This window comes from Eptesicus fuscus, chromosome 11, assembly GCF_027574615.1.
Source record: "Eptesicus fuscus isolate TK198812 chromosome 11, DD_ASM_mEF_20220401, whole genome shotgun sequence".
Classification (NCBI taxonomy): Eukaryota; Metazoa; Chordata; class Mammalia; order Chiroptera; family Vespertilionidae; genus Eptesicus; species Eptesicus fuscus.
Genome location: NC_072483.1, coordinates 77,971 through 104,704, shown reverse-complemented (window position 1 = coordinate 104,704; position 26,734 = coordinate 77,971). Strand labels below are relative to the sequence as shown.

Sequence of the window (26,734 nt, the reverse complement as noted above, 5' to 3'; positions counted from 1 at the left end):
CTCTCTGTACTTGCGTAACTTTTATCTTTCCCATATCCGGGAAGTTTTCTGTCATTATTTCTTCAAATAGATTTTCTAATCCCTGCTGCTCTTCTTGTCCTTCTGGCACCCCTATTATACGCACGTTACTTCGTTTCATGTTGTCCCGAAGCTCCCTTAGGCTTTCCTCCTGCTTTTTAATTATTTTCTCCAATTGCTGTTCAGATTGAGCTTGTTTCTGTACCTGATCTTCTAACTCACTAATTCGGTCCTCTGCTTCTTCTAGTCTACTGTTGAAACTTTCCATGGTGTTTTTGATTGTAGCTATATCACTTTTCATTTCTTCCTGATTCTTGCATAAGTTGTTGATTTTCTCATCCACTGATGTATAAATTCCACGACCATTACTCTGAACTCTTTTTCGGTCATGTTGCAAGCTTCAGTTTCACTAATTTCCTTTCTTAGCGACTCCACATTTTCTTTCCTCTGTGAGTTATTTCGTTTCCCCATTCTGGCTATCATCAGAAAGCTCAAGCTTCCATTTGCGTGGACCTGGGCCATGTGCTGTGGGACTTCGCTCCACCCGAGTTTTTTTTTTTTTTTTCTTTTTTTTTGGGGGGGGGGGGAAATCACAGGGGTCAGCACATCCGGAGTGCAATGGATAAGCCTCGCCCTGGGAAAACCACCTTCGTGATCATGGTATCTCCCCTGCCAGGTAAGTATCCACCCGAGTTTCACTGAAGTGCTCTGACACTAGGACGTGTGGCTGCCTTTGGTTGGTGGGAACCAGACTTGCCCAGGGTCAGTGTCCCCAGTGTTCTGTGTGGTCTCGTGTGCACACTTAGAATCAGGGGCCCTGTCTTCACCACACTGTTGGTATGTGCAGAAAATGAGATCCTTAGCATGTGCCGGGAGTCAGAGTTTCCCTGTGTCTGCACCAAGAATCGAGTGTCAGAGTCTCTGTTGCCTCGTGCAGTTTCTCGTTGAGAATCAGGCTCCCTGTGTGTGCATGCATCACAATTGGAGTCACTGGCTCTTAGTGTGAATGCGCTGTGAGTCAGGGATCCCAGGCAGCTGTGTCCGGTGTGCCAAATTCCCTGAAGTGGAGCTGCGTCCTGTGTGTGCTCTCTCTACTGAGCCAAACCGGCTAGGGCTTCGCATACTCTCAAATTCTTGAAGGTGAGCTGCCTCCGTGGACTCTCCCAGATTCCCCGAAGGGGGGCGGAGTCCATCCTGTGTGCCAAATTCCCCAAAGGGGAGCCCCTCTGTGCGCGCTCTAAGATTTCCCGAAGGGGAGCTGTGGCTTGCAAGCCAAATTCCCCCAAATTCCCCGAAGGGGAGCCCTCTGTGCGCACTTGCAGATTTCCCCGAAGGGGAGCTGCTTCTAGCCCCCCGTGCCAAATTCTCTAAGCAAAGCCCTGAGCAAAGCCCTGCAGCTTGGGCGAGGGGCGGGTCTATCAGTTACTTTGGCGATATTCGTGAGCCTGCGGGGAGGGGGATAGGCTCTTTGACTCCCGGAAATCTGCCAGGAAGTCTGGATTCTTGTTGTCTGTTGATCGGAAGCTGTGATAGCAGTTCTCTGTCCCCAGTGGCTGCAGGGTCCTGGTTTCTGTCTGAAGCCCGGATCCTAGTCTCAGGCAGCTCTGTTTCTCAAGAGGGCGTGGTCTCCGCGTCCGCACCAGCCACTGAGAAGTGTCCGCTTTGTGCGCGGGGCTCCGCTGTCTAGGACTGCCCGGTTAGGCAGCCCCTTGGAAGACCTGCAGAATCTAACTGACCCTAGCTCATACACACACACACACACCACACGTCTACACTCTCCTCTATGGGTTCCTCACTCACACTCCCTCTCTCCCTACCTTCTGCCGGTTGCCATCTTTTTTGTCCCTCAGCAGTTCCTTTTTAACTTAGCATTTGTTTGTTTCATACACGTGGCTTTACAGCAACTTCTTTTTGGAGCAAGGCTAAATGTATTTTAAAATAAAGGAAGGAAGGAAGACAGCACAGTAAGGGAGCATGCAGGGGAGCAGATGATTTGGGGCCAGTGTCATGTCTTCAGGCTGAGAGCTGAGCTCCGTGCAGAGCTGCGAGGCCCCAGCGGCTGGAGAGTGCCGGCAGGTGTGCCCAGGGCCCCTGGCCTGACCTGGAGTCCAGGGAGAAAGGGTGCCCTTGCCTTGATAGTGTCTGGAGGTATAGTGGACGTGTTCCGTGTGCTGGGGGCCAGGGAGTGAGGAGGAGAAGTGCGGAGTGTGAAGGGAGGAGCTTTTCCAGGAGCAGATGTGGCCCAGGCTCTGACAGTCCTGGCTGGTCAGCTGGCCACAGGGGCCCGGTGTTGGCTGCCTGATGAGATGTTTGGCAGGAGCTCAGTCACGTACCGCATGGCGGGCCTGGCCGAGAGCGCCTCTCTTCCAACCACAGTGTGTGCGTGTAACTCGGGAAGGCAAGCCAGCGGCCGCATCCACTCCGCGCCCTCCTGCTCTGCTCGGGGGCCGGCCCTTCTTCCTTGCCAGCCTCCATGTCTCCCCCGCCTGGAAACCTGAGTTTGGGTCTCAGAAGCTCTGGTTTGCACGTGTGGCAGGGAGCTTCGGAGTGGGCACACTGGGCCCAGATCCTGTCCCCCATTTCCCACGGGTTCCCACCGCTGGTCAGCTCCTCATGCCATCTACCGGGCCCTCCACCTCAGGGCTGCTCTGTGTGTGGCTGGCAGCTGCGCTGGGTGGCTGCACCCCTGTGCCTCCGGCTGGGCCCGCACTCACTCTGCCCGCTGTCTCTTCCTCGCCGTGCTCCTCCTCCTCTGCTGAGCTCTGCTGGGTCACCACCCCTGCGGTCCTCACCTCCTCAGGGCTCCGTCACATGCCGCTTCTCGGGGTCCCGCCGACCTGACAGCTGCAAGGCCCCCGCACACCACCGGCTTCGGGCGCTGCCTGCCCGGCCTCTGCCGCTAGGGCTGGTCCCGCCAGGCTCGCAGTCCGGCCCGCAGGCCAGAATCTCTCTGACACCGACAGTGCTCGTCTGCGCCACTAAGGAACTAATGACGGCAAACTGCGTCCTGAGAACCCACCACTCACGAGGCAGAAGTGTTGAGCGCAGCGTCCAGCACAATAAAAAAGCCATGGTGTCACCTTCCTTCCCCAGATAGCACATGGCCGCAGGCCCCACCGCTGCAGGCCCTGCCCCAGAGGCCCCATCCCCCACAGGCCCCGCTGCACCACAGGCCTCCGAGCACATCCAGCCACCAGCCCTTCATCTCATTGCCGCTGTCAAACTGGCCGAGGAAACAGCTCCTACGGGGCCGTGCTCCCCTTCGCCTACAGGCTGTGCTCCTGAGGAGCTGGGCAGTGTGTGGAGTGAGCGCCCTGACTCAGAGCTGGGGTTACACTCTGGGAGCTTTATAAGTGGGTAGTTAAACACAACTAAACTGTGTGACCTTATAATTAATTCAGTTATGCTACAAACAAAGGTACTCATCGTGTTCTGAGTTACTCACTACCTTTTACCTTGCTCGAGGCATTATTTACCTGCTGCCACTAAGAGTTAAGTGTAACTTCTTGTGCTCCTGCACACCCACATTCGCACTACTAGACACCCCTGCCCCTGGCCCCTGTGGTGGTGGGAAGCCCTGAGACCAGGTGTAGAGGCCCCTGGAGTGGCCCCAGGGCAGGAGTGGTCCCAGTCCACAGCTGCCCAGCTGTTAGCCGCTAGATCCAAGGCGAGGAGGGGCAGTGAGAGAGAAAGTCCATTCTGGCTTTCCCTGTCCCAGCCCTGCACCCTCTTCCCAGGTAGCCAGGTCACAGAGCTGCCACGTGAGATTTAAGGAAGGGTGTACAGAGATCAGCAGGCAACGTGCAAGGATCCAAGTGAGGCAGGGTAGTAAGAAGCTGGGAAATTCCTGGGATGGGGAAACTGAGACAAGATAATAAACAAGGCCAGTGTGGACAGCTGGCAGCCCGCCAGTGAATCACAAGCCCTTCTCTCCCCTCTCCAAGGACACTTGAGGGCAACTGGTTTATACCCTCCTCCCTACCGAGAGAACACAGAGCTTAATCACCTGGTCAGGGAGAGAGAGGACAGAGACACAGTAATGCCATTTGTGCCAGCCAAACCCAAGGACAGATGCAGTCAGGGGAACAAGTAACAAAACCCCATCAGAGCCAGACAGACCCCAGATAAAAGTAAACAGTAAAGCACTCCGAAGAATAACCCCGAACTCCGCTCCACTCCTGCGGCATCAGCACCGCAGGAGCGCGCTGGGAAGCTGAGGAAGGCTCTGCTGAAGCCCGAGAGGACTCACCCCACAGAAGAGAGATAAGACCCCCAAAGCAACGTGGGCTCCTTCTAGAGCACACGCAAGCCCCTTCTCGGTCATAAACTTGTTCTTCTTAAACTCGAGGGGTCCCCAATGAGTCTGGCAGCTGGGGCAGCTGCAGCCGCTGTTCCCAGGCCCCTTTGCTCTGACTCCCTGTGAGCGGGCAGCCGCCGCCGTGCACTGCTTTCCCACGACGTTTCTAGGGAGCTGAGCAGCCGGCCTGGGCTCTCCTGCTGCTTCTTGTAGCCTAAGCCCTTCCTTCGCTCCACTGTCCCCGGCCTTCGTAAACACACTCAGAACCACCAGGCTGCGGCTGTGACATCTTCCCTGCAGGACTCCCAGGACCCACACATTGCCGGCGGCCTGAGGCAGACCTGCTCGGCCGGCCCGCCCGGTAACAAGGAGAAGCACTCGGCGGGTGTTCAGTGCAATGTCAGCCTTCCCGTCATCCAAGGAGGAATGTACAGACAACAGGGAAGCCATGCTACGACTGTGCTAGCAGGAAGCAGTCAAGCCTGGCTCTATTAAATCATTAAAGCATATAATGAGTTATCTTAACTGTCACAAATACATGCACAAAACAGAATAAAATGTCTGTAAAAATTAAACAAAATAAATAACGCAAAATAATGATTTAAAATAAGTAACTTAAACAATTTATTACATGCAGGGGAGGAACCAAGATGGCGGGCGGCATAGGTAAACACCTGAACTTGCTGTCTCGCACAACCACATCAAAACTACAACTAGCCCTGACCGGTTTGGTCAGTGGGTAGAGCGTCAGCCTGCGGACTGAAAGGTCCCAGGTTAGATTCCGGTCAAGAGCATGTACCTTGGCTTCGGGCACATCCCCAGTAGGGGAATGTGCAGGAGGCAACTGATCAATGTTTCTCATCAATGTTTCTAACTCTCCATCCCCTTTCCCTTCCTCTCTGTAAAAAATCAATAAAATATATTTTTTAAAAATTAAAAGTAAAAAACTAAAAGAAAAAACGGTTATCAACCAGAACCCTGGGAAGGCTGGCTGAGAGGAAGTTCTATAACAAGAAGGAAAGAGAAAAGCACATCTAGGCTGGTAGGAGGTGCAGAGGTGCAGAAGAGCGAAGGTATGGAGGCGCGTGCGCAGAATCTTCTAGAAACCTCTGAGAAATTTAGTGAGATCCTCAAGGATATGAAAAAGGACCAATTAGAAATTAAGCATACAGTGACTAAAATAAAAAATAATATACAGAGATCCAACAGCAGATTAGAGGATCGCAAGAATGGCTGACAACTGGGTACGCTGTGGTCTTTTGCAATTGGGAGGGAGATACAAGCTCCTGACTGCTCTGAACTCCAGTACTGGGAAAGGTTCTGGGGACCCAGACTCATACGGGAAGAAACTGGACTGTCTGGCATCAGGCCAGAACACGAGGGCAGCTTTCTCTCAGAAGTGGTTGCAGCGTACATTGTTCCTGCTCGGTGCCCAGGGACACAGAGACCCCGGGGCCTCTTTGGGGCAGGGCTGACAGGAAGCCATTGCTGTTTGCTCTACCCAGTGATTCCCTGAGACCACGCCCCACGCAATTTAAAACCCCACCCAAGATGAGTGCAGAGGCATTTGCATATGAGTGGCCTGGCCTTTTGCAACCTAACCTTACAAACTGCAGCTGGGTCAAAGAACCCCAGAGCTTCCAAAAGGTGGCCTAAGGCTCATCAGCAGCCTGCATTGCTTCACAGCTGTGCCTCATCCAGGCACCTCCAAACCCCAAATTAAGGAGGAAACTGCAGATGTCTCTGTAGCTGCTGCTGGGTGGCCTCAGGCAGGGGTTGACTTACCACCTCCTTGGAGATCCAAGAGCCAGTGTACCCAGTGGTCAGTGTGAGACCACACCAGATTACAACTCTTCAGATCCATAAGAGACACACTCAGGGGGCAGACTCAGTGAGCACCAAAGCCCCACTGAAGCAAGTCCTGCCCCATAAGGGTGTCTCCAACATAACAGTTTTCCCATAATAGACACAACTGGTCATCACAGCCAATGGGTCTGGAGGTCAATTCCTCCCAGTGATACCAACAGCAATAAAGGCTTAACTACAACAAGACTGTGCACACAGCCCACAAAGGGGTGTACCAAGAGTGTCCACCTCAGGTAACTGGGGTGGTCCAGCCACTGGGCCCTATAGGACACCTAACACACAAAGCCACTCTATCAACTCAGAGAAGCAGCCAAAATGCAGAGACAAAGAAACAGATCACAAATGAAAGAAATGGAGGAAAACAAATGACTGGATATAGAGTTCAAAACCATGGTTATAAGGTTACTCAAGAATCTTCTAGAAACCTCTGAGAAATTTAGTGAGATCCTCAAGGATATGAAAAAGGACCAATTAGAAATTAAGCATACACTGACTAAAATAAAAAAATAATATACAGAGATCCAACAGCAGATTAGAGGATCGCAAGAATCAAGTCAAAGATTTGAAATATGAAGAATCAAAAAACACCCAACTGGAAAAGCAAAAAGAAAAACGAATCCAAAAATATGAAGATAGTGTAAGGAGCCTCTGGGACAACTTCAAGTGTACCAACATCCGAATTATGGGGGTGTCAGAAGAAGAGAGAGAGCAAGATACTGAAAACCTATTTGAAGAAATAATGACTGAAAATTTCCCCCACCTGGTGAAAGAAATAGACTTACAAGTCCAGGAAGCGCACAGAACCCCAAACAAGAGGAATCCAAAGAGGACCACACCAAGACACATCATAATTAAAATGCCAAGAGCAAAACACAAAGAGAGAATATTAAAAGCAGCAAGTGAAAAACAGTTAGTTACCTACAAGGGAATGCCCATACGACTGTCAGCTGATTTCTCAACACAAACTATGCAGGCCAGACGGGAATGGCAAGAAATATTCAAAGTGATGAATAGCAAGAACCTACAACCAAGATTACTCTACCCAGCAAAGCTATCATTCAGAATTGAAGGTCAGATAAAGAGCTTCACAGATAAGAACAAGCTAAAGGAGTTCATCACCACCAAACCAGTATTATATGAAATGCTGAAGGGTATTCTTTAAGAAGAGGAAGAATAAGAAAATGGTAAAGATAAAAATTATGAACAACACAGTGACAACAAATATATATCTAACAACAAGTGAATCTAAAAATCGAGTGGAAAAAATATGATGAACAGAATAAACTGGTGAATATAATAGAATCAGGGGCATAGAAAGGGAGTGGATTGACAATTCTCGGGGGGAAGAAGGTGTGGGGGTGCGGGGAGAGATTGGACAAAAATCGAACACCTATGGACGAGGACAGTGGGGGGCTGTAAGGGCATGGGGTGGGTGGGAACCGGGTGGAGGGAAGCTATGGGAAGAAAAAAGAGGAACAACTGTAATAATCTGAACAATAAAGACTTATTTTAAAAAACAAACAAAAAAACCCAATTTATTACATGCTAAAGTTGTATTTCAAATTGGGCTTGAAACGTGGATTCAAACCAGCAAATACATTTAGCACCACATCGGGCCCAGTTTTTATGCCCACGTGGATCTGCCTGCCCTGCACTGCCTTGCTTCCTGGCTGCAGCAGTCCTTGTGGTGGCGCTTGGACTCTGTGGGTGTAAAGCCACAGCATGAGGCATGGAGCCTCTGTGGGGACCTGCCCCTCACACCCTCTGGGCTGAGCCTTCGATCCCACTCTGTGCCCAGACCTGACCCAGTGGATTCGCAGGGGCTGCTTGGAGGGCAGGGGTGTGAGGGCAGGTTGACTGGTGAGAGAGCAGTCAGACAACCTCTGCCCCACACCCTCCCCACGCCTGAGGCTGCTCTGTGCTCCACCGGGCTCTGGTTTGCCAGCTTTGCCTCCCCTCCTTCCTGGGACACATCCCTGTCCCCTCGCTCTTGCTCCTTGGGGGAACTGGCCCATGTATTTGACCCCAACTCTGGTTTCTGGAGAACCTGTGCTAAAGAAGTGCACACCACACGACAGGTGCGGCTTGGGCACTGGGGACCCAGCAAGCGCAAAGCAGAAGACATCCCTGTCCTTATACAGGCAGCACTCCAGGCAATAAACAAATCAGCACCTTACAGACAAGGTCAGAAAGCGGCGAGTGTTATGAGAGCTAAAGTGGGGCCCAGGGTTGGGCATGCCAAGGGGTAGTAGCGGAGCCGTTTTATATTGCACCCAGGGTGGTCCAAGCAGGCCTCACCACGAGGCTGACATGTGAACACAGACCTGAGGTGCGGGCCGAGCAGGGGAGGCCAGGGAAGCCCGTCCCAGGTGTGGGAACAGAGGTGCAGAGGCCCTGACAGGGCCGCGTGGCATGGCCCAGGCCTAGGAGGGAACCCCAGGGGCAGGAGCAGGGCGAGGGGAGCAGCGCAGCATCACGAGAGGCCCCACCATGTTCTGGGGCTGGGGAGGCGGAGGTCCCAGGCACGTGGCAGTGATGCAGCGAGAGGTGATGGTGGCCAGGCAAGTTGGTGGCCAAATTCTGAATAGAATTTGAAGTAAAACCAGGAGGTGTTAGCTTTAAGCATGAGAGGAAGAAGGAGGCAGGGCCGACTTAAAGATATTTGGCCTGAGCCCTGGAAAGATGCAATTGGTTAACCACGGCGAGGGGGGCCGGCTTTGAGGGAAGGATCAGGAATCGGACTGCCCAGGGAGTCTGGGATGCCCGTGGGAAGGGCGGTGTAGGGGCTGCAGGCGGTGGTGGGATTTGGGTGGAGGTTGTGTACAGTTCTGCTTGTGTCCTTTTGCATCTTATTGCTTCCACTGTATGTTTGTGAAAGTTATTGGTGTTGCTGCATGTGCCCGTTTATTTATTTTGCTGGATGGCATTATTTTAGGAACACACCTCCTTCGTTTACCTGTTCTACTTCAGGCGGCCATGTGGATCATGTCCAATTGTGACTGACATGGATATTTCTGCAGTATATGTACGTATATACTGGGGCCCATATGCCCACACTTGTCTGGCCTATAGATCTGGACTTGAAATCTCTAGGTTAGAAGATGAGCATATTTTCATCTTTGTTAAGTAAGGCCAAACTGCTTTGTGCCCCCGAAGCAGCGGCTGAGCTGTGGGCTGCTACTTGCTGACACCTGCCAGACTGTTCATGCTTGCCAATTAGTGGGCGTTCACACATGCTCTTAATTGTGCTTTTCTCATTTATTTGTGACTAGCGTTCCCGTGGCAGGAAAAATCCTGCAATAGGGTTTCCTGCTGCACTCTACCCTGCCCCGCCTGCTCTCCTCCCTAGTCCCCTGCCCTGCCTTCTCTGCCAGCCCCCCTGCTTTTCTCCCTTCTCTGCCAGCCCGCCCGCTCTCCTTCCTTTGCCCCCGGCCCCGCCTCCGCTCCTCCCTTCTCCCCTGCCCCGCCTTCTCTGCCAGCCCACCCGCTCTCCTTCCTTGTCCCCCGGCCCTGCCAGACTGTGAAAATAAAGGTGAACAAAAGTGAAAAGAAGAACCTCCATCCGTGTGAAAATGAAAATGCTTTCAATATTAGACAGAAAAGAGAAAGCAGGATTTTAATTCAAGTGAAAAAGAGCAAATAAAGTAAACTTAAGAAAAACAGGACAAAGGAATTAATAGATAGGAATAAAAGTTAATGAATTAAAGACCCTAAGCCCTAAATACATCTTAGAACTGATTCTTTGAAACCCACAACTAAAGAGAGAAATCACTAGTTAGTCCCTGCTGGCCCCAGTGTGTTCCCCAGGATGCACATGACAGATAGCACTGCAGGCAGCACGGCTTCCACGGGCAGACCAGGGGCAGCGTGCATGTTTGCACTCCCTCTCTGGAGGTCCTCTCCTCAAGCATCCAGGAAACTCTCCTAAGATGCAAGTGAGTGGACTGTAATGGATTTGGTCTAATTATTAAAAAGAAGCGAAATAGAAATTATTGAATTGAAAAGTATAGTTAGAATAAAAGATTCACTAGAGAGTTTCTACAGAAGATTTGAGCAGGCAGAAGGAAATACTAGTGAACCTGAACATAGAGAAATTGGTATTTCCCAATCTGAGGATCAGAAAGAAAAGGGAATAGAGAAAAATGAACAGTGCCCAAGGAACCCATGAGACATCATCAAACAGACCAAATCAAGATACACATTTGGGAGTATCAGAGAAGAAGAGAAGAGGAGGAAGGGAGATGGAAAGGAAGAGGATGGGGGAGACAGAATGGGAGGGAGAAGGGGGGGAGGAATGAAGTGAGGGAGGCAGGGAGAGAGAGAAATTGAGAAAATAATGCCTAAAAACTCTTCAAATTTGAAGTAACACCTAAACCTACATATCCAAGAAATTTAAGGAAATTCAAGAGGGAGAAACTAAAAAAGAACTACACTGAGACACATTATAAAACTGTCAAAGGTTAAAGACAAAGAGAAAAGGAGCAAGAGAGAAGCAACTTGCCAGATACAAGGAACAGTCAGTAAGATTAACAACCAGCATCTTATCAGAAACCATGGTGACTAGAAGACAGTGGGATGACATTTAAAACAGAGATAAAGAGAGATAGAGAAATTTATCTAAGATTTCTGTATCTGATGAAATGATCCTTCAGAAATGAAAAAGTTAAGACATTTCTAGATAAACAGAATGTAAGAGAGTGTGTCACTAGCAGAGATGCTAAGAGAGTGCTGAAAGGGCAGAGCAGGACAGCACAGAATGTACTGTACCCTCCACCCTGTGTAACTATGTATATGACTGCTTTTTCTTAGAAAACCGCGAGAATGTAACAGCTGCATAGACCTGCCAATGGGAATGTAGAGAAGTAGACTCAGTCCAAATTAGGCAATCTCTGTAACCCACGTCACTTCCCTAAGCCCACCCAAATGACCAACCCTTTATAACCTATCGTTCTCCAGGGGCTCACTCTCTTTGGTCTCACTGCTGCGCCAGAAAGAGGCCGGGAGCCAAACCCGGGTTTGAATAAAGACTCTTTGCTTTTGCATCGGAGAAAAGGCTCCCTGGTGGTTGATTATTGGGGACCCTGAACTCTGGGCATAACAAGTGCTTCAGATTAAAATGAAAAAACACTGGCCCTATCTGGTTTAGCTCAGTAATTAGAGCTTCAGCACGGGGTGTCTGGATGGGAGGCCTCTGTGCCCCCAAGCCGCCATGCCCTCCCAGAGGCAGTCGGGGTGTCCAGCTGGGAGGCATCTGTGCCCCCATGCTGCCATCCCCTCCTAGAGGCAGCCTGGGGTGTCTGGCTGGGAGGCGCCCACGACCCCACACTGCCATCCCCTCCCAGAGGCAGCCCTGGGTGTCTGGATGGGAGGCATCTGTCAGGAGCCAAGAGTTGGTCAAAGGATTAACTCTGACCTTCAGTAAGTTACTGAAACTAGGCCCACTTCCTCTTGCCTGAGGACAAAGCATTCCTTCTGTAGCTGCCCTTCAACTGCCACACCCTTTATCTACCCTTTACGACTTTAGCCGATTATCTAGGTCAGCCCCCACCCCTCCTAGGCATCCACCCCTCTAGAAACCACATATAAGGAACGATGTAAAAAATAAAATTTCGAGGCTTGATCAGAAACCCCTTTGTCTTGCCTCCATTCTTTGCGTCCCTTGTCTGTCTCTCATTCTCTTAGGTGCGCCGCCTCGGTACCCCCGTTAGAAGACCCCGCTGGCCGGGGCAGGCGTCCATGCCCCCACACCGCCATCCCCTCCCAGAGGCAGCACAGGGTGTCAGGCTGGGAGGCGCCCATGACCCCATGCTGCCATCCCCTCCCAGAGGCAGCCCAGGATTGGATTGGAGGTGCCCGTGTCCCCAGGAAGCGATTCAAGTACTGATGATTCTACCAAAGGAAAAGTTTAGAGAAAGAGAGGACAGAAAAGGAATACAAGGAGAAAAGTAAGGAAGGACAAAAGATGAAACATCAAGAAAAAGAAAGAGAAGAAAAAAAGGAAGAAACAACCACAGGATATCACCTTTCCAAGTCTCATGAAATTCCTGTTTAAGGAGTTTATTTTATGACACTTTTAGTTTGGGTTTACATTTTTACTATTTTGTCAAGACCACAGTAGGTACACTGTCCAATATGTTTTTTTTAAATATATTTTATTGATTTTTTACAGAGGAAGGGAAAAGGATAGAGGCTAGAAACATCTATGAGAGAGAAACATCAATCAGCTGCCTCCTGCAGTATGTGCCTCCAACCAAGGTACATGCCCTTGACCGGAATCGAACCCAGGACCCTTGAGTCTGCAGGCTGACACTCCATCTACTGAGCCAAACCAGTTAGAGCTGTCCAATATGTTAAAGAAAAAACCCTATCTAATAAGGAGGGAATATACAGGGGAGGGCATTTGGGGGTAACCGGACTGTCAGGGGAGAACAGTTGGAGATGATCTGGCTGGCAGGGGAGCAGTTAGGCGTCGATCAGGCTGGCAGGGGAGTGGTTAGGGGCAATCAGGCAGGCAGGCCAGCAGTTGGGAGCCAGCAGTCCCAGATTGTGAAAGGGATGTCTGACTGCCTCTTTAGGCCCGATCCCTGTTGGGCCTAAAGAGGCAGTCAGACATCCCCTGAGGGGTCCCAGATTGGAGATGGTGCAGGTTGGGCTGAGGGACACCCTCCCCCAGTGCACGAATTTCGTGTGCCGGGCCTCTAGTTTTAAAATAATAGAAGGTTTGAGGCATGGTTATGCATTTTTGAAGGACATAGAAAGAAGGTTTGAAGGCTAATTTGAAATTGTGAAATTTGTGAAGGTTTATATATGTAGTAAGAAGGAGATCAGAGAAATGTTAGAAGGAAGAAAAAGCCAGCAGCAAATAGGAAGGAATTAATATGCCTATTGTAAGAAGCAGAGGCACTGGAAGAGAAAATGTCCTGGCAGGTTAGCTAGAGAAGCAGATAAGGGGAGACTCAGACTCCAAGGGTCTTTAACTTAGAGGAAAAGGACTGACAGGACCGGGGTTCCTTTCCATTAAGCCTCCAGGGTAACCTTACAAGTGGGGGGCAAACCTGTTAGTTTCCTGGTGGACACTGGAGCAGCCTATTCAGTCTTGACAGAGCCGATGGGACCCATAACCTCTAAGAAGACAGCAGTCCAGGAAGCCACCGGACAAATTGCCTGTTTTCCTTAGACACGGTAACGCATTCATTTCTGGTCATGCCAGAATGCCCGTACCCCCTGTGTAGATGTGACCTCCTACAGAAACTATTTGGACTGCCATCATATCCTTTGAGGGGGACGGAGTGGGAATTCCTAGGGGCAGTTGGATACTACAACCTGTGGATACCGGGGCTCACGGATATTGCTAAACCTCTAGACTCAAGTACTGGGGGAATGCAGCCGCTGAACTAGACCGAAGTAGAACAATGGGCCTTTGAGGAGCTAAAGAAGGCTCTCATCTCAGCACCTGCCCTAGCCTTACCAGACGTCACGAAGCCCTTCCACCTCCACGTGAGTGGGGTAAGAGGTGTAGGGAGCAGTTATAGGGTTAAGCCTCTGACTGACCTGTGGCAGGGTCACAAACAAGTTCGTTTGGAGGGCAGACCCCTCCCAGCATAATTAAGCCTAATCCTGTAACTGATCCCTAGATCTTTCCTGGGTAGCTAATGGGCTGTGGGAGGGGCAGCAAGTTCTGCCAAAACAAGTGAAACTTACAAGAACATTGTCAATTGCCTTGTTTGTCCCTGATTATAAATAAAGCCTCAGCTTTGCAGTCTGGATCTGTTCTGTGGCCTCAGTCAGGCACAGAAAGATCCACCCAGCCCCAGCTTTCAAATCTATCTCTCCTCTCTTTATTTCTAATATTTCTCAATCCCTGGCCGCCTCCACTTAGAACCGGTTCGTTCATCTCTCTTTCTGCGCGGGATGCGGAAAAGGGAGATCCCCGCCATGTTTGGCCCCCGCCGCTTCAGGCCCCTGCATTTGGCGACCAACGTGGGCCATGAAAGAGGCAACAAGAGGTAAGAGGTGTGAACGAAAGAAGCCACCTGCTAACCTGACAAGCTCAGGGGAGGCCTGTGTGGCAGTCTTGCAAACTCACAGACTTAAAATAACCACAAAAGATGGTCTGAAAATTAAATATTTAACTACAAACAGGTTATAGTGGGCAGTCATTCCTAAGCTGATATCTTCCCTGACAAAGATCAACTTAGATCTTCTTTCCTGAGCCCATTTGCCTTTTTGCCTCTAAGATAACATATCTGTGAGATGTCTGGGTAACTTGTAACTTCCTTCTTTTGCTGGAGCCCCTGGGGCACAACCAAATGTGGTGGGCGCCAGGACAGATACTTCAAATTCCTTCATTATCATGTTAATTGTTCCTGTACCCACCTAAGTATGTGTCCATCATTTTACTCTTTATCCAATCCCAGGGGTTTCCCACCGTTTGACTTTATCCCACCTCCTTAATCCATCACCAATGAATTTCATGTAGCCGACCTATGTCCCTCCTTTGATGGCAATGTATAAATACAGATGTAACCCACCATTTCTTCGGAGCATTATCTCAATTCATTGAGGTTCTGCTTCCCGGCATATGTCGACAGTTTGGCTCAAATAAACTCACTAAAATTCTTTACAGGTTTCAATGGTTTTTTTTTTCATTAACAGAGGCAAGGGATCACTTCCAAGAATTGCGCGTGCCACAGATTTAAGAAATGCAAGGTATTGGGGAGTGTATTATATTGAACTGAATTGAAATAGCCGGGTGTAAAGCATCCTTCTAAATGCTTTAAACTATGCTCATAGCTCAAAGATGCTGTTAAGCATAGTCAGATTCTTGATTTCTTTCTTAAATTTTGTTGATGAAACCTGGGAAAAGGTTAGGAAGCAGTTGTGTCACACAATACTCAGCAAAAGTCCAGAAAAAATTCCTATTTTAATTGGTGATGGCCTTGATTCAGCACAGGAGAGCTTAAGAATGTCTATGTGGGGTGCAGTGGAAGGGTGCAAGTCTCTAAGAATACCATCTGCACCTCCTCTGCCTCCACGTGTAAACTACTTGTAACCAGGTAGAAAAGGATAAAAGGAACTTCTCAGCAACTGCCCATAATTCTTTTATCTTAAAACTCTTTTTCTTTCCTTAAAAAATAAAAATATATAAAAATTGAAAAAGTAAATAAAATAAAAACAGTAGATGCCAGACCATTACTGAAACTTCCCCTGAAGAAACAAGGAGGTGGGGGAAAGGCCACTTTGAGAGGCCTCATCTTCGCCATCTTTATTTATTTTCCAGCTAATGACTTAAAGCTTTTACAAATTCATAAATGCATCCGGGATTTCTGTGCACATGTAAAGGGAAAAGGCCGGTTTAAAAACGAGTGCGCATAGTTTTGAGCTGAACTTGACACTTTGCTGTGTACAGAATAAAAACCCGAGACTGTTTTGGCCTTAAAAATGGCAAAGATGAACCGGAGAAAGAAATACAGGCCAGTTTCCCAAGACATCTAAAGTAACTCTTGAAATTTCCCGCCAGAGGCAAGTAAATAGCAGGAAGGAAATAGTCAAGTTTACATATGAATGGCTGAGAGTTTGCTTCTTGACTTCCCCAGCAGGAAAATTGTGACCATTTTGAAATTTAGAGGCTGGGCCAGGCCTATTGGCTGGAAATTTAAAAAGAACTTGGAAGTTTACTAAATCAAATGATAAATTTTAATGATCTAAATGTATTGAATTGTTATAATACTGAAATGTTGATCTGAGTATGCATTGCATGAAGTTTAGAGGATAAAAGTTAATCTATTAATTAAATATGCCTTATATTTTATTTGAAATGTATCCTTAAAAATGTAAAAGTATTATTGATTTGAGAAATGCTAAGTATTTAATTTTGCTACCTAAAATTTAAAGCTCTGAAAGTTCAAGGTCTCTTTTCTTGCCATAAAGAGGTTTTAAAGCTACACCCTTTTTAAATTTGCATTTAAATGGCTACACCTTTTGCTAGCCGACCTTCCTAGAAAAGGTCAAGTGGCTAGGTCAAAGGTTTTTTCCTGCACAGGGGATAAGAGATCAATCAAAGGACTTGTATGCATGCATATAAGCATAACCAACGGATGCAAAACTCTGGGGGTGAGGGCATATATGGGAGTGGGGTGAGGGGTGGCAATGGTAAGATATGTACACATATAATACCTTAATAAAAAAATTGAAAAGAAAAAAAAAAGGTTTTTTCCTGCAAAAGTGGCTCTTTTAACCTACAAGTTTGCTTCTCAGTTTCCCCAGGCAGAAAAAAACACAAAAACATGGTTTAAAGTTAATTATTAGATTTTAAAATTTATTCTTAAGAATATAAAAGTGTTGTTAATCTAAGAACTGCTAATATTTGACTTGCAAGCTCTGAAAGTTTAAGGTTCAAATTGAATTGGGAGAAATTATATAAATGTGGTAATAATACCTAAAATATAAAAACGTGTTTTTGAGAAAATGTGTTTTCTCTTAAATAATTAGGAATTCAAAATATGTTACTTCTTGGTCTGATTTAAAAAGGAGGATTAATTCTATGATCCAGTTTAAATGTAATTGATATTCTTTGAGATAATTTAAGTATATAATCTTCAAATCATATATATAAATATATAAATATATATATTTGATCTTTCCAAGTGTATTTCAAGGTTTTGAGAGTAGCTTTTGGATATTTCACGGTCCCCAAAATGTTTCAAAAGTCTGTTCTCTCTTAAAACAAATATATATTTTTTAATTAAACTGATTGATACCTGGAATCACATGGAAAGCTTTATCAAATAAAAATTAATTAACATAATTTACTTATATACATATATATTAAATGTTATGAAAGTTTTCGCCTGTAAGAAGGGCAAAAACAATATATTTCTTAAATATAGCCAAAATTTTCAACAGCAGTAGAATTTCAAGAAAGACAAAAGCCTCAAGCAGCCTGCATTTTTGAATCGGCTGGAGGTGGAACACTGTTTATGCTTTTAGATCAGACCAATAAAGTATCAAACCTGTAAGTTTACTGAATAAGTTTCTTTGCCTTTTTTTTTAAATTAAAGATACCTACTTAAGTTACTTTATAAATTAGCTTTTTGAAATATAATCAAGGTCTCATATAAATTAAGTTACATGAGAAGCCAAAGTTTTTATAAGTAATTGAATCCAAATAATATTTAAGAACAGATTAGAAGCCACCATTTACTGCCTGACTTTATGTAGCCTCCTGCATTAAGCTAGAGGCGGGACAACATTTGCGGCTTGTGAATTCAGATGTAATTTTGCTTTATTTTTAAAATGAAGATACCTACTTTAATTACTTAAATAAATTAGCTTATTAAATTATAATCAAGGTTAATGAAAAGCCAATAATTTTATAAACAATTCTAATAAAGACCAAAAACAGCTAGTGATTGTCTGAAATGTGATCTTTTACTTTCTTTTAAAAGAACAGATTGAGCAGCCTCCATGATGGCCACATGTCTTACCACTCACATGGCTTGGGGGCCGCCATCTTGAAATAACAAAGGCAAACCCCCTTTCTTTATTTTATTTTATTTTTTTGACATTTTTTTTATTGAGGTATTATATGTGTACATTGAAAGGGCAGAGCAGGACAGCACAAAATGTACTGTACCCTCCACCCTGTGTAACTATGTATATAACTCCTTTTTCTTAGAAAACCGCGAGAATGTAACAATTGCATGAACCTGCCAATAGGAATGTAGAGAGGTGGACTCAGTCCACCTTAAGCAAGCTGCCCAGTGTGCCTTTGTGTAACTGGACCCCTCACCCTACCCCTGACCAATCATAAACACTCTCCCTGCCCACTGCTTGAGACCCCCTTAAAGCCTTGGTGTTGGCAAGAGAAGCTCTCTTGGTCCCCGGTGAGCGCTGGGGATGAGAGCTGGTGCTAGCACGAATAAAGGTTCTCTTGCAGTTACAGCGGGTCTTGGCTCCTTCCTGGGGGGTTTTTGGTGATTCTGAACACTGGGCATTACATTTGGGGGCGCGTCCGGGATCCCCAAGCCCTCCGAGGGACCCCCAAACCCGGAGAACCTGACTGGCCACGGTAGGTGTCTGTTTGTCTTTTGTCCTTTGTGTGAGCTCAAATCTGAATTTCTGGCAGTGCCCGAAGCGATCTAGGCGGACGCGCTGCTGAAGGATCACGGGCAAGAGGCATCGGGAGACGTCTCGATCCTCTTTCAGGAGGGATGTGTATGCCCCTCAGTTTCTGGGACGAGGTGGGTCGCTCCCGCCGGTCGGCGTGAGGCCGTCGTCCACGCTTCTGGTTCTGCTCCAACGGACTCGCGTTGGAAGGATTTTCTTAAGGATCCTCTGTTTGTGTGTGTTGATTTGTTTTTGTTTTGTTTTGTGGACTCTCTTGACGGACATTATGGGACAGACTCAGTCCACTCCAAGTGAGTGGAAAGGGGAGCTTAATCTCCCCCCCCCCCCCCCCCCCGAAGGCCATAGAGCTTCCTCAGGCAAATTAATCAGGTGTCTGTTTAAACTCTGGTAAATATCTAGTAGGAGTCAAAAACTCGGACTGTTTGGTATATAAATATAAATGTGAAAATATTTGTTATCTCTTTCTGCTGTTTAATTTATTTAAAGATAGGGCGGACCTGCTGTGGCGGAATACAAAGGTCTTTAGCAGCTGCTGAGACACCTTTTTCAGAGCCCTTTGTTCTCCGTCAGAGAGGGAATCAGCACACTTAGATGATAAAAATTCCTCTGTTTGTATAAATGAAGGTTTCAGTTTGCTCTGATTTGTGAATTTACTGTATTAAATTGAATTTTAAAGTTCTAAGGTTGATTTAAAAGTATCCATTTATAACATTTCAAAGAACAAAGGAACTTTTATTTACAGCTTCCTTATCTCTTTTGGTGCTCGGAGACTCCCAGCTAACAACTTCACAGGGCGGAAAGATTTACAGGCCTGTGACATCATAGTCCAACGTGGAACTAAGGCTGAAGTTACTATTAACTCTTTATAGACCCCGTTAACTGTTTGTTTAACTTACTGTTTTCAGTTATTAGGATCCTCAGAGAGGACATAACCTGGACTTTCCCTTCCTCTCTCATCCTGATTCTAATAGCATCTGTAACTGGATTAAAAATCTTTTCTTTCAGGAGGCCATCCAGGCTTTAAGCTCACAAGAAATCTTCTCCTGCGAGAGGAGAGAGGGACCCCCCGGAAGGGGCTGGAGGCTCTCCCTCTCAACAGGTGTTTGTTTTGTGTTTTGTCATGTTGGTATCAGGACTGTTTGTTTTGTCTTTTTGTCTTATATTTTCTGTCATAATTGGGCCCTATATGTATATATTATTTATTGAATTTTGATTTGTCAAGGTTTTGTCAGTTTGTTATCAGTTTGTTAAAATCCTCTTAGAGGACATTGAGTGGTTCTTCCCTTCTAGTTTAACCTTTGACTGTGTGATTGAATTACGGAACTTTTATCAAGGTTTTGCCTCTCCTGAAACAACGCTCCATGTGTAACCTGTCCCTCCCTGAGCCGGACTGCAGGATGATTTTTCCTTCAACACACTGGTCCCACCCACTGGCCTATGGCAGAAGCCAGAAAAAGCGACGATAAGAAAGGGAGGCCCCCATCAGGGGACTTAGAGGCAGTGTTCCTGTTATCTGCTTAGATCCCAAGAATATAAGAATACTTATCTACTGAAATGATATAAGGACAGATGTTTGTTTGATATTTTGTTGTCTGCCTGGTTATAATTATTTGTTCATATATAGAAAAAACAACAACAACAACACATTTAATTTGTTTAAGGCTGAGTGCTCTGACACGTAGCAATCCCCCCGAGTGGCCACTGGGATTCTTTTTTCCCAGGGGTGTTTTCTCTCTGTCAGAGGGGGAATCGGCCTGCCTAACAACATTTCTGTCTATATTTATTAATTTGAAGATATAAAGTTATAACAATTGTAATCCAAAGAGACTTAAAGCAGGGACCACATTCTAAAATTAACTATAAGAAGGAAGCTGGAGCTGGCAAAGTCACCAAGTCTGCCCAGCAAGCTCAAAACCTAAATGAATCTTATTTCTGACACCCGCCACCACCCAGTCTTAATCAGTGGTGGAGGAACGGTCTCAGAAGTATTTGTCTCAATTGGCCATTAAGTTTGATATGATTATTGTACATTGTAAAACCTTTAAAAGAAAAGGAAAATATTTTATAGGCCACTTGGTCCTTGTGTGTGTGTGGCAACTCTTAAGTTATAATTTTGAAATCAGTAATTTTTAATAGAAACACACTCAAGCAGAGTGGCTTTTCAGAAAGGTCAGGGAGTCTGATTACAGTGTAGGGGTCACCGGTTCCCCCACACCACCTTCGTTAGCAGGAGGCAAGCACTTTTCCCAGTGGGAACAGAGAGTGGGCTGCCAGATGAAAACGCCTCGGTGGGACCCGCGCCGCGCTCCCTGCCTCCGCCCAACCGGTGTCCCTCCCCTCCAGGGATTGTTTTAAGTGGCTAGAGGCAGCAACAAGGAGGGAAATTCCCTTGTGACCCCCTCCGCCCCAATGAGACCCAAGAACCCTCGGCAACTCCTTGGACACTTTTCACCGTGTTCTGTTAGGGGGCTTAAAGGCGGCAGCTAGAAATTCCCCATTCCAGGCTTATCAGAATCTGAGATTCTTATCTATAGGAAAAATATAACAGTTTGAAATTCAAGCGGCTGAGCCTGCTCCCTTCTCCCTCTGCCTTTTCTAAATATTTTAAAGTAATAAAAGATTTAAGGCATGATTATACATTTTTGAAAGACATAAAAAAAAGGTTTAGAGACTAATTTAAAATTATAAAATTTATAAAAGTTTATAATTAGTAAGAAGAAGAACAGAGAAATATTAGAAAGAAGAAAAAGCCAGCAGCAAATAGGAAGGAATTAGTATGCCTATTGTAAGAAGCAGAGGCACAGGAAGAGAAAATGTCCTGGCAGGTTAGCTAGAGAAGCAGAAAGGGGAGACTCAGACTCCAAGGGTCTTTAACTTAGAAGAAAAGGACTGACAGGACCGGGGTTCCTTTCTATTAAGCCTCCAGGGTAACCTTACAAGTGGGGGGCAAACCTGTTAGTTTCCTGGTGGACACTGAAACAGCCTATTCAGTCTTGACAGGGCCTATGGGACCCGTAACCTCTAAGAAGACAGCAGTCCAGGAAGCCACCGGACAAATTGCCTGTTTTCCTTAGACATCAAAAAGGACTATGGACCTCGGAAAGAACACGGTAACTCATTCATTTCTGGTCATGCCAGAATGCCCGTACCCCCTATGTAGATGTGACCTCCTACAGAAACTATTTGGACTGCCATCATATCCTTTGCGGGGGATGAAGCGGGAATTATTAGGGGCAGTTGGATACTACAACCTATGGATACCGGGGCTCATAGGGATTGCTAAACCTCTAGACTCAAGTACTGGGGGAACGCAGCCACTGAACTAGACCGAAGTAGAACAATGGGCCTTTGAGGAGCTAAAGAAAGCTCTCATCTCAGCACCTGCCCTAGCCTTGCCAGACATCACGAAGCCCTTCCACCTCCACGTGAGTGAGGTAAGAGGCATTGCCAAAGGGGTTCTCACTCAGACTCTAGGTCCCTGGAAGAGACCTGTAGCCTGTCTGTCTAAGAGACTAGACCCCGTGGCAGCAGGGTGGCCAGCGTGCCTCTGGGCAGTAGCCACCACAGCATCGCTGGTAAAGAAGGCAGATAAGCAAACTCTGGGCCAGGAACTAGCCCTAATAATACCCCATGGTGTGGAGGCCCTCCTTCGAGGTACCCTGGAGAGATAGATGTCAAACACCAGGATCACCCAGTGCCAAGCTCTTCTCCTGGGCCAGCCCTGCATCTGGTTCCATAAGACACTGGCCATCAACCCTGCCAGCCTGCTTCCAGAGCTTCCAGATGATGAGCCAGAGGAACCCATTCATGACTGCACAGAGGTAACAGACGCAGTACAAACGGCTCGTCCAGACCTGAAAGATGCCCCACTATCATCACCAGACAAGGTACTGTTCACGGTTGGGAGCAGTTATGTTCAGGATGGCATCCGATGTGCAGGGGCAGCAGTAGTCACCCTGAACCGCACCATTTGGGCGCAGTCCCTAAATAGGGGAACCATAGCACAAAAGGTCGAGCTTTTGGCCTTAATCCAGGCCCTCCAATAGGAACACAGTGCCTTTTCCACCAGAAAAGAGGGTTACCAACTGCAGTAAAAAAAGGAAATTAAAAATAAGGAAAACATTTTAGCCACATTAAAGGTCATCTGGCTCTCAAGGGCAGTTACAATAGTGCACTACAAAGGACATCAGAAAGGGAAGACAATTGAAGCCAGAGGAAATAGAGCCGCAGACCAAACTGCCAAGGAAGCCGCCCAAAAACCAGTGGGGCCTTTACAAGTTTTAGTAACCCTGCTGTACCTGGACCTATGCAGACCCCCTCCTACACCAAACAAGAGGAGGAATTGGCAGAACAGAAGCAAGCCATTAAAGAACCGGATGGTTGGTGTACCCTACCAGATGACAGACTGTTGGTCCCAGAAGCTATAGGTTGGACGTTAGTTACCCAGTTATACCAGGCTACCCACTTGGCGTCACCAAGACTTCTGAAGTTCTACAAGGCAGGTACTCTTAGATAAAATAATTAAAAGCATAGTCACTAGAAGTAATGTCTGTGCACAGGTAAATGCTAAGCAAGGTAAGAGGGTCCCCCTGAGAATTCGGGCCCCACGGAAATTCCCCAGGAGAGCATGGGAGGTGGATTTCACAGAGATTAAGCCACTAGTGTCAGGGTATAAGTATCTGCTAGCTCTCATAGACACCTTCTCGGGTTGGGTTGAAGCATACCCCACTAGGACAGAAACTGCCTCTATAATTGTCAAGAGATTACTCCAGGAGATTATACCTAGATTCAGGCTGCCAGTAGTCATAGGATCAGATAACAGCCCCGCCTTTTGTAGCCAAGATATCTCAAAATATAGCTCAAGCCTTAGGACAGCCATGCGCGAGACTCAAAAAAAGAATTTAACTGAATTTACCCTAGAAACCGGTGAAAACTGGACCAACCTCCTACCCTTCACCCTCTTATGGGCCAGGTGTACCCCATACCGGTAGGGGTTTCCCCCTTTTAGAGATCATATATGATAGACCTCCCCCTGCCGCTTCCTTTCCAGGGACAGGAAGAAACTGAAAGCTGGAATTCATAACCATTCCCTTACTCAAGTCCTTACAGGCTGTGCAGTATACCCAGAAAGCCACCCATAAGCTTGTTCCTGTACAACCCTTCCAGCCCAAGGACTCGGTATAGGTAAAGAAGTTCACTGCCCAAGGACTCACCCCAACCTGGAAGGGATGCTACACTGTTATCCTGAGCACGCCCACGGCTGAAGTAGACGGCGTCCAGACCTGGCTACACCACTCCCAGCTCCTGCACCAGGAAACGGCCTAGATCCTGGCAACCAGCGGCCTCACCCATGAGATCCCTAGCCTGGGCTCCACGCAGGCCAGGAGGAAACTCAACACCTGCAGGAGAAGAACTGGAATTCACTGTGGACAGTACTGTTGGGGACTGTAGTACTAAAGGCCTTAACCAGAAGTAAAAGACAAAGTAAAAATGCAAACCGTCTCATGATTGAGCCGGGTGTCCCAAGACAAGGGGGGAATGAAAGGGCAGAGCAGGACAGCACAAAATGTACTGTACCCTCCACCCTGTGTAACTATGTATATAACTCCTTTTTCTTAGAAAACCGCGAGAATGTAACAATTGCATGAACCTGCCAATAGGAATGTAGAGAGGTGGACTCAGTCCACCTTAAGCAAGCTGCCCAGTGTGCCTTTGTGTAACTGGACCCCTCACCCTACCCCTGACCAATCATAAACACTCTCCCTGCCCACTGCTTGAGACCCCCTTAAAGCCTTGGTGTTGGCAAGAGAAGCTCTCTTGGTCCCCGGTGAGCGCTGGGATGAGAGCTGGTGCTAGCACGAATAAAGGTTCTCTTGCAGTTACAGCGGGTCTTGGCTCCTTCCTGGGGGGTTTTTGGGATTCTGAACACTGGGCATTACATACATATCTTACCATTGCTCCCCCCACCCCACACCCATACATGCCTTCACCCCCCAGAGTTTTGCGTCCATTGTTTATGCTTATATGCATGCATACAAGTCCTTCGTTTGATTTCTTATCTCCCCCACCTCTCCCTAACTTTCCCCCTGTAATTTGAAAGTCTGTTTGATGCTTTACTGTCTCTGTATCTATCTTTTTGTTTATCAGTTTATAATGTTCTTTATTATCGATAAATGAAGGAGATCATGTGGTATTTTTCTTTCATTGACTGGCTTATTTCACTTAGCATAATGTTCTCCAATTCCATCCAGGTTGCTGCAAATGATGAGAATTCCTTCTTTTTATGGCAGCATAGTATTCCATTGTGTAGATGTACCATAGTTTTCTGACCCAGTCATCTGCTGACGGGCACCTAGGCTGTTTCCAAATCTTAGCTATTGTAAATTGTGCTGCTATGAACATAGTGGTGCATATATCCTTTCTGATTGGTGTTTCAAGTTTCTTTGGATATATTCCCAGGAGTGGGATTACTGGGTCAAATGGGAGTTCCATTTTCAGTTTTTTGAGGAAACTCCATACTGTTCTCCACAGTGGCTGCACCAGTCTGCATTCCCACCAGCAGTGCACGAGGGTTCCTTTTTCTCCGCATCCTCGCCAACACTTGTTGTTTGTTGATTTATTGATGATAGCCATTCTGACAGGTGTGAGATGGTACCTCATTGTTGTTTTGATTTGCATCTCTCAGATAATAAGTGACGTTGAGCATGTTTTCATGTGTCTCTTGGCATTCCTTCTGTCTTCTTTTGAAAATATTCTGTTTAGGTCCGTTGCCCATTTTTTTATTGGATCATTTATCTTCCTTTTATTAAGTTGCATAAGCTGCCTGTAGATGTTGGAGATTAAACCTTTATCAGTGATAGCATTTGCAAATATGTTCTCCCATGCAGTGGGCTTTCTTGTTGTTTTGTTGATGGTTTCTTTTGCTGTAAAAAAGCTATTTATTTTGATATAGTCCCATTTGTTAATTTTCTCTTTAGCTTCCATTGCCGTAGGGGCAGTGTCAGTGAAGAAGTTCTTTAGGCATATGTCTGAGATTTTGTTGCCTGTCGATTCCTCTAGTATTTTTATGGTTTCCCATCTTATGTTTAAGTCCTGTATCCATTTTGAGTTTATTTTTGTGTATGGTGTAAGTTGGTGATCTAGTTTCATTTTTTTGCATGTATCTCTCCAATTTTTCCAACACCATTTATTGAAGAGACTGTCTTGACTCCATTGTATGTTCATGCCTCCTTTGTCAAATATTAATTGAGCATAGTGGTTTGGGTCAATATCTGGATTCTCTATTCTGTTCCATTGATCTATATGTCTGTTCTTGTGCCAGTACCAGGCTGTTTTGAGAACAGTGGCTTTGTAATACAGGTTGAAATATGGTATTGAGATCCCTCCTACTTTATTCTTCTTTCTCAGGATTGCTGTGGGCTATTCAGGGTCTTTTTTTATTCCAGATGAATTTTTGGGGAGTTCTTTCTAGGTCTGTGAAATATGCCGTTGGTATTTTAATGGGGAGTGCATTAAATCTATAGATTGCTTTGGGTAGCATGGACATTTTAATGATGTTGATTCTACCAATCCATGAACATGGTATGTTTTTCCATCTGTTTACGTCTTCCTCTATCTCTTTTTTCAGTGTCCTGTAGTTTTCTGCGTATAGGTCTTTTACCTCCTTAGTTAAGTTTATTCCTAGGTATCTTAATATTTTTGGTGTGATGGTAAATGGGATTGCTTTTTTAGTCTCTCTTTCTGTAAGTTCACTATTGGTGTATAGAAATGCCATAGATTTCTTGGCGTTAATTTTGTATCCCGCTACATTGCCGAATTCATTTATTAAGTCTATTAGTTTTTTGATGGAATCTTTTGGGTTTTTTATGTACAATATCATGTCATCTGCAAATAAGGACAGCTTCACTTCTTCTTTTCCAATTTGGATGCCTCTTATTTCTTCTTCTTGCCTAATTGCGATAGCTAATACTTCCAGTACTATGTCAAACAGGAGTGGTGAGAGTGGGCATCCCTGTCTTGTTCCTGTTTTAGGGGAAATGGTTTTAGTTTTTGCCCATTGAGTATGATGTTTGCTGTGGGTTTATCATATATAGCTTTTATTATATTGAGGTATGATCCTTCTATTCCCACCATGTTGAGAATTTTTTATCAAGAAAGGGTGTTGGATTTTGTCAAATGCTTTTTCTGCATCTATTGATATGACTATGTGATTTTTATCTCTCAATTTGTTTATGTGATGTATCATGTTTATTGATTTGTGGATATTGTACCATCCTTGCATTCCTGGGATAAATCCTACTTGGTCATGATGTATGATCTTTCTGATGTATTGCTGGAGCCGATTTGCTAGGATTTTGTTGAGGATTTTGGCATCTATGTTCATGAGGGATATTGGTCTGTAATTCTCTTTCATTGTGTTGTCTT

The 26,734-nt window shown here is 46.2% G+C and overlaps 1 long non-coding RNA gene and 1 other non-coding gene across 2 annotated transcripts; one reads left to right on the top strand and one right to left on the bottom strand.

The window, feature by feature from the left end:
• Window positions 1-535: 535 nt before the first annotated feature.
• On the bottom strand, window positions 536-702 carry LOC114228521 (U1 spliceosomal RNA). Its single transcript, XR_003614669.2, has one exon. It is a non-coding gene; the product is annotated as a U1 spliceosomal RNA (small nuclear RNA).
• Window positions 703-18,940: 18,238 nt separating this feature from the next.
• On the top strand, window positions 18,941-23,807 carry LOC129150766 (uncharacterized). The gene is made up of 2 exons (XR_008557516.1): window positions 18,941-19,409; window positions 23,361-23,807. It is a non-coding gene; the product is annotated as an uncharacterized LOC129150766 (long non-coding RNA).
• Window positions 23,808-26,734: the final 2,927 nt, after the last annotated feature.